This window comes from Lactuca sativa, chromosome 2 (assembly GCF_002870075.4).
Source record: "Lactuca sativa cultivar Salinas chromosome 2, Lsat_Salinas_v11, whole genome shotgun sequence".
NCBI lineage: Eukaryota > Viridiplantae > Streptophyta > Magnoliopsida > Asterales > Asteraceae > Lactuca > Lactuca sativa.
The window spans coordinates 20,639,478-20,648,234 of record NC_056624.2 but is presented as its reverse complement, the minus strand read 5'-3'; the positions used below and the strand labels follow the sequence as shown (position 1 = coordinate 20,648,234).

Here is an 8,757-nt window from a genome sequence, read left to right as displayed (position 1 = left end):
ATTTCATGCAAAAACTAACCATCAGAAGGGTTGGGAATGGTTGTGACATTCCCTCCAAAAATAACTGCAAATGTTGATGGTATCGGTTGTTGAAGAGAGATATGAATATATTGTATCGTTGCTCTATCGGATATTTTTCTCGAAAAAGCATACAAACGACAACAAGGTATTATGTGTTTGCGATTGGATTAAGTCTGTAATCCAAATCGATTCTATTTGATTATCATTTGTGCAACCCCATACATTGGATCACATTACAGATTTCCGAAAATATATTAAACATCAACGAAATTATTCAAGTACATATAATCCTATTTCTAAGGGTCGATTTAAAAAAATAATACTAAAAGGTGATATTCAGTGGGAGTCCTATATATCATCTTCACAGTTTAGGATCGATATACCATAATATATACTTCCATCTGTAGAACCAATCAAACAAGAAAAATATGTTTAGCAACACTGCGCGGTTTACGGTTGACTTTCTAATTCCAAGTTGATAATACTTATTAAGTTATAATTAAAAGATGATAGTAGAATTTTTATTTTTAATTAAATATTGCTAATAAAGAAGCCATTGGTTGATATATAATAATTTACAATTTCCCTTCCGTCACTGGTACACGTCTTTTGTAAATAACATATGCTTAATACATTAGCATAAGCTTTATCATTGCAGCAATACGGGTGAAAAAGTTAGCCTCAGGTGCCGCAAATTCTACACCCATATTTAGTTTGTGAGGTACTGAGGTGGTGTTTCTCCGATCAACCGGTCAGATATTTAATACCTAATCATGTATGATTAAATTTTCGTCTTTATCATCTTATTTTATTTTAGTTTACCGCTATCAAAGTTCCGCAAACAGTTATCAGTGTAAGCTGTTCAGTAAATTACTGTATTTAAAGTATCTTTTAAGAGGTTAAATTTATTTGTTTTTCTGATAAATTGTTGGTTTATAAGCATTCTAATTGTGATATCTTGTCTTTGAAATGATAAGATAATATAAATAAAATAAGTATTCTTGCTTATCGTGATCTAGTTTCATGAATTTAAGAGTAAATTACATGAATGATTTCTATAGTTTGGTGTAGTCTTTGTATTTGGTCCTTATTTATTTATTTTTTTAAATTTGGATTGTCCGTGTAATATTTGGTCTGGTTCTTGATTCTTAGTTTACAACGTATTTGGTTTTAGGCGTTTCGGGTGCGGTTGGTTTGGTTCTAAACACCTTCTTAGATAACATATTCCTTAGTAGAACCGAACTGGAACTGGTTAGTGGTATTCGACCCAATTTTCTATTCTTAGTTTTCAGTTTTTCGGTTTTCGGTTTTTTGGTTCACGTCCGGTTTACATGCCTAGTGTTGATGACCATGATGTAGGTAGCATCCATTGTGACATCTAATGCCAAGACAAACACTTCCTCTCAACAGCCACAAATTTTGTAGGCACACATGAATGAATATGGTTTTCGGATGAAAATTTAGTTGGCAATTTGACATTTACTTCTCAACTAGCTATTGAGAGAGGTTAGGGTTTATATTTTTTTTCTTTCTAAATTATAGCTCTCTTCAACATTATAAATACTCACATCTTCTTGAGGATGAGCATGGTCGGGTTGGATCAGTTTTAGGGTAAAACCGAACCCAACCAATAAATTTCGGTATCTGGGCTTAAGAACCTGTTGGGTTCGGTTTTAAGTTGGTTTTGGTTTCTGGGTTTGTGGGCCGGTTTCATCGGTTTTGGGTTCAACCCATGGGTTTTGTGTTTTGGGTTTAACGCGATGGGTTTTGGGTTGTAACCCATTTTTAGCAAATATTTATGACTTAAAATATAAAACAAAATTAACAACCTAGATTAAAAAACCTAAAAAACACCAATTACAATATTAAAAGTATGTTGCTAAAAGTTTATAGCAATCAAGTTTAACAAACAACAAACTTCAAATGGTATATATAGTTTCTATTTTATAAAAATATATAAGCCGGGTCCGTTTTAAGGCGGGTTCTACTGAATGGGTTGGGTTGGTTCCTATGGGTCGGTTTTAAGTACTAAAACCGAACCCATAACCCATTTTTCAATTTTTAAAAATTTAAACCCAAACCCAACGGTTTGGGTTTGGTTTCGGTTTCTCGGTTTTGGTTGGGGAAGCCTCAATGAAGTTGCTCCAGGATCCAAACCACATACATATGCAAGTAGAAAAATGGCAGCCAAAGAAAAGATGATTCACTTGCTCATTCTTAGACTTGCACAAAATGCACAAGGTGGAAGGTAAGGTAACCGTCGCTTGATAAGATTTCAAGCAACCTACACTCGATTTAAGAATACCCTCCAAACAAAACAATTGATTTTAAGGGCATCCAAGTATCCAAATAAAGCTCCTCCCATTTTCATTACGGTCCACCTTGGCAACCGAAAATACCTCATAGAGGACACATAGAACTACACCCCCTCCATTTCCAAAAATCAGTTGCATCAGTGAGTCTAACCTCAACCAAGGCAGCCGAAAGGTTCAACAGAGCAGACGATTCACATTAATATATAATTTAGTCTGGAAGTTGGATATAGGATCATCATTATTATTATGCATTTGAATAATTGGCTCAAAAATATTGAGCTTTTCTTTTGACTTGAATAGACCACTTTTACCCGTCTAAATATTATAAGTTTGAATTTCATTGGGAAATTGATGTCAACGCTCCACTACCGAGTTCATTAACGAAAAGAAAAGAAAATGAATGATCTTCTTTTCCTTTCTCTCTGATTTCTTCCCATTTAGGACAATTTCTATGGAAGATTAATGTAAATCTTCCTTTCTTTTCTCTCCTCTTCCTTCCAATAAATAAAGTTATGAGCAATGATTTTTTTTCCAATCCTCCCGCCTCCTTTGCTTTCTCTCCTTAAATGAAACTCTGTAGCAATACATTCACGTCCCCAGCTTACCCGACCATTTCTGTTCTTGGAGACCGGAATTCCATCCATGTTTAATCGCTAGACAATGTTGTGTTTTTAAATATTACCTCCAAACCATCCAACAAGAATTTTTTTTGGCCTAACATGGTAGACCTTTGTGGTTTTCAATCACCAAGATGTTGTGAAGGCAACCATTAATCGGAATTGAAACTAATTCCTTGATCCAACCGATGATTAGTCAATATTCACACTCTACCAACATCTATATGCTTATTATCTGTACACCCTTCATAAACAATGACCCCTACTCTCGCTATTTTAGAGAAATCTTTTACGGACCAAACACAGAATGGTAGAACACATATTGTTAAGAACGCTAATATGTTCTTTGCCTAAAATCTTGGGTCTATCTGCATAGTTTTGAGAAACAATTTTGCCATATATCCCTTGAGTTTTGAAGAAACTCAGCAACTACCAATGAGTTATCAAATTCGATCCGGATGCATAGTTCTCAAATATAGGAGATTTTTACATTTTCCAAAGCTTTCGGCTCCGATCTATATTCCAAATATATATTTCATTAGCTTGTAGGTTTTAGTTCATTGATAAGAGATCTTTGCAAACATTCTTTCATAGACATAAAGGAGATTATGTTCATTACAAGTTGTTCAGCCTCCTCCCCTACTATTCCAATTTTCAACTTGGTTGAAGTTTGTTCCTTGCCTTTTTTTTCCTTTGACTATTTATGCTTATGTCAACTCAGCCCTTATCAGTTCATCATTCTTTAACACTACAAGTCTACACTCTTGAGTTTCTCCTGCCTAACCACCGCACTTTGTCATTTGCTTTCGATTCTCATAGTTTCGTTATTCTTTCTTCTATATCTAGCGGAAATTGATCTCATTCTGAAGGAACCCAACCAAATTCCATTAAGTCTTGACAATGTGTTATATATATTTTACCCCAATAAACCTCACAAAACCAAACCTTTTACCAATTACGTTCCTCTTTCTAGCAATAAAAACATCAACCATACTCGTGTACAGATATAAAGTTTTCCACAAACATGCTTCCTTTTCTTGCTCTGGGACATCACTCAAAGGTGCATAGGCTCACTTCTATGCAACTACAATTCTGTCTTTTTCCGGCTAGCTTAAGCCATCCTTCCTTCCTACGCATGACTTGTAAGGCTTGTACTCTTATGCAATTTAGGGACATTTTCCTAAGACCATTGGTTAATGATATTTTTAACCATTTCATCTTCTAATTACATTGTATGCTCAGTGTTTTCATTTAATATAAAATTTCATATCAATGATTTGTTTCATCTTGACAATATTAATTTTTGGTATTTTGATAGCTCACATGTTCTGCATACCAATCTCCATGTTATCATATGGATGTTATAAAACCTACACTTTACCTTGGTGCACAAGGTGTAGAGGTGTAACAGGAAAAATAAGAACAATTGACAGAACATGTGAAGAGAAAAACAAAAGGAGAGAACACGAAATTACTTGATCTACAAGCTTTATTAGTAATAGAAGGATGAATACTTTATTAGTCTACCATATGTTCCCTATTTATACTAAAGGTATCCACAATGCATTGAACTCTATAGTGTTCAATGGAGTGCCACATCATCATTCACTATTTCATACAACTCTATTCATTTTTATCCCACAATGCATTAAACTCTACAAGTTCAATGGAACATGTTAAAAAATATTTATTTAAAGATTTAAATACTTTCCTTTTTCCCATTGAAGAGTTCAATGACCATTGAACTCCAAATTCATTGAATGACAATGTGGCATTTCATAATGGTGGAATTGTATCCATTGAATGACAAGTAGGCATGACACCTCATTCAACTTTTCCATTAAACTCTCCATTGTGGATGCTTTAATAAAAAAGACTCCGTAAACTAACAAAAAATGTGGAAATATGGTAAGTTTCCAAACAATGCATCTGGGTCCTTGATTCTGAATTAAGCCAACAATTTCCCCCTAATTTAGAATTCATCACCTTCTTCACTACTAACATACTTCTCATCTCTTCAAACCTTACTTTTCTTGTTATTAATGACGACGTTGCCTTTAACAAGATCAATCCAAGCAACATTTAACCCGTTACTTGGAATTTCTTAACCAAACACTAAATAATGAACGCTAAAAGACACCGACCCGTGATTGGTAAGCTACCTAACCGTGACACACTGACCCGTACTAGTGACCTGATAAATAATTGATTAACACGACCATATAGATTACCCCTTAATCATGTTTTCCCACACTTCACTTACAACAATGTTTCATCACATTCTTTTCAAACCATCTCAATTGTCGACCTTTCCTTGGTACCTGACACCTCTGTCACATCGAAAGTCTTGTCTTGCTCAACCCCTTTTGATTTTTCACAAAACACATGTAACATGGAATCCCGTTGGACATTTTCATTACCACCTCGATTTTTTCGGGATCTACGACCTTTTCCTCGGCCACATCCAGAACTTTGTGTTGTTTCTTTATTATCACTTGTCTTGACAACCATACCTTTGCTATTCAAACCTATTTTAAGAGATTCTTTCATAGAAAAAGAAAACAAGGTCACCACCACCTTTAGCATCTTTTATTGCCTGCAACACGAACCAAACTCAAAGCCAAAAATTTTGATTTCATTACGCTCGTCTTTTCCATGCCTTTGGTTAATTAATCTTCCTTTATCACAGAAACACATTGATCAAGGATGGAACCTGCTTTCAAGACTTCAACCTCTTATCATAACATCACAACCCCTTTAAAAGAAAGCCTGGTTCTTGCCGCGTTTGCCTTGTAATGAAGGGTTACACCTTTTCTTGAAACCGACATTCTACATCTTCACGATCCCTAGGCTCTGATTCCATATGTTATCTAAGGGTTGTTATAAAACCTGCACTTTACCTTGGTGTAAAAGGTGTAGGCGTGTGCCATGAAAAACAAGACCAAGAGACAGAACATGGGAAGAGAAAACAAAAGGAGATAACACAAAATTACTTGATCTACAAGCTTTATTATTAGCATAAGGAAGAATTCTTGATAAAAACACAGCTAACATATGTGCCGCATGTGGGGAATTAATTTTCTCTGGAAATCCTTATGAGGGCTGGATTTGTCCGCTTATGCAGAACTTGAACTCGGGATGCACGTTGAAATATTGCTTGTACGCTTCCGTTGAATCGTTTGTTGTTTCAAAAAAAAAAAAACCAAGTCTAACATATGTTACCTATTTATACTAATAAAAAAGACTCCTTAAGCTAACACAAAAGCTGGAATGTAAGTATCCAAAAAATGCCCCAGGGAATTTTTGTCCCATATTGTGAATTAAGCCAACAGACTCCACATACATGTAGGCACCTGACAATGCTGATCTTTGACTCGATTAAGACAAACCTAGAGTTCCAAGTTTTATACTCAACTTAATTTCTCGTAAACCATCTATTCAGGGCGATGTTAGTGTATGTTATTTTTTCGTCTATTTTAGTCTTGGTATTTTATAGAATTATATTAGTTTATTTGTTTATTATATATTTTTCCGTCAGAAAAAACTTGTAGTTTATTATTATATTTTATCTTATTTTTAAAAGCAATATATAGATGCATTGTTAACCCTTTCTGTTGTAACATAAAATCATTGGTTCAAGATATTATATTTTCTTTGTAAACCTTTAGATTGGATACTACATCAAAACTTTCTCATAGTTTGTTAACCCTTTCACAGATATTGTGTTACTAATGGAAATTGCACAACACTTAAAGATACCACTCGAGGAGATAATAGTAGCCACTAAAAACTTCGACAAACAAAATTTCATTGCCAAGGGTGGATTTGGGAGTGTCTATAAGGGCGAACTCTCATTGTTTGGTAGGCTCATTGAGGTCGCTGTTAAGCGATTAGATCCTCAATCAGATCAAGGGAAACGTGAATTCATGACAGAAATTTCAATCCTTTCACGTTATAAACACGAAAACCTAGTCTCTCTACTTGGTTTCTGTGAAGAGGGTGACGAAAAAATACTTGTTTATGAACATGAAAGTAGAGGGAGCCTTGACAATTATATACAAAACCCAGACCTCACATGGATGCAACGTCTTAAAATAAGCATTGGCGCTGCTCGTGGCATAAATTATCTTCATGACGAAGTAGGACAACAACATAGAGTCATACACCGAGACATAAAGAGTGGAAACATTCTGTTGAACAACGAATGGGAAGCAAAAGTATCAGATTTCGGATTATCTAAAATAGCACCCGCACATATACAACACACTTTTGTTATTACCGGTGGTGCTATTTGAAATCTTGTGTGGAAGACTAGCATATGGAAAAGGATCCGAGTCTCTAGATGTCTTGGCTAAAAGCAAGTATATAGATAACAAATTGGATGAGATCATTATTCCTGAATTGAGGAAGCAAATGAAGTTGAGTTCCCTTAACACCTTCTCAGCAATTGCATATCAATGTTTGAAACCTGATCGAAGTGAACGTCCAACAATGGCTCACATTGTTGAAGAACTTGAAAAAGCATATAGAATTCAAGTAAGCTTAACTTTACATAAGTAGTTCGTTACATAATTACAACAACTTGCATATACATTATACGTCAAATGATTATTTTATTTATCATGGTCCGTAGCTCACCTGTCATTTTTGTATGGTGTATTGCAAGGTGTCTCTCAAAACTGCAGAAGTAATTCGGGTTGGATATTGGGGAAATACATCTAATGGAGGTTCCCAAAATTGTTGGGATTTCATACTTGAAAAAGATCATAAATTAAAGAAGATAACTATCGATCATGGTGATCATATATACTCTCTCACGTTCACTACAGAATCCAAGGGTATTTTGTACACATCTGAAAAGGCTGGTGGTAGGAATGGTGGAGGCACAGTGAGTGAGGTAACTCATTTTTTAACAAACGTACACATACATGTTGACTCATTTATTTACTTGTTACAATTATGAATAGTTAAAAGATGTTACTTTTTGGCAAAATTCCACTATGTGCTTTTCCAGAAGAAGTTTGAAGAGAATGAGGAACTAACTGGCATTAAGGGAACAATTAGAGTATTAACATCAGGGCATACAACTATTTCGTCACTAACGTTTATTACAAACGATACGAAACGTGGGCCGTTTGGTCGAAAAACAGATACCCCTTTCTATATACTATGGGAAAAAGGAAAATTTGGTGGATTTTATGGTCTTGCACACAACATTATTGATGGCATCGGTGTCTACATGAAGTCTTCATATGACGGATTCACACGGGTTGGAAAATGGGGAATGAAATCTCAAGGACGTTCCCGATAACCAATGGTCTTTCCGACTCCAGAAAAATCATTGTCTGAAGACGATAACAATCGATCATGGTTATCTTATATACTCTCTCATGGCCCGGCCCATGAGGGCGGGCAAGCTGGGCGACGGCCCAGGGCCCATCGTTTTGATTGGGGCCTCTAAAAAGGATTTACGTTATAATTATATATTGGCATTGTTAATTTTTAAACAAATATGATTGTAGATCGATTGGAAAAGGTGCTTCCTCCATTATTCTCTATCAGGTGTGTCCCGAGTTCAATTCTGGCAATGTGCATGATTTTTTATATTTATAATATTAAATGTTATTGTAATTTGTATATATCATGTTATTTTAGACTTTACACAGATGCCGGCAGGTTTACACACAAATGTAAACAGTTAGATTATAGTTTACACACTTCAATTATTCAAATTATTTTTTTAATATTACAAAAAAATCTAATTATAAATTAACAAAACTATTTATTTTTTTATGAAATAAAAG

At 34.9% G+C, this 8,757-nt stretch overlaps 1 long non-coding RNA gene across 1 annotated transcript in view; it reads left to right on the top strand.

Annotated features, from left to right (window-relative positions):
• The first annotated feature begins 665 nt into the window (after positions 1 to 665).
• The window catches only part of LOC111916088 (uncharacterized), an 8,096-nt gene continuing 4 nt past the window's right edge, over positions 666 to 8,757 (top strand). Inside the window, exons 1-3 of the long non-coding RNA XR_008229934.1 lie at positions 666 to 796; positions 6,671 to 7,489; positions 7,620 to 8,757. The exon at positions 7,620 to 8,757 is cut by the window's right edge and continues 4 nt beyond it. This is a non-coding gene — a long non-coding RNA (uncharacterized LOC111916088). The remainder of the gene's footprint in view (positions 797 to 6,670; positions 7,490 to 7,619) is intronic.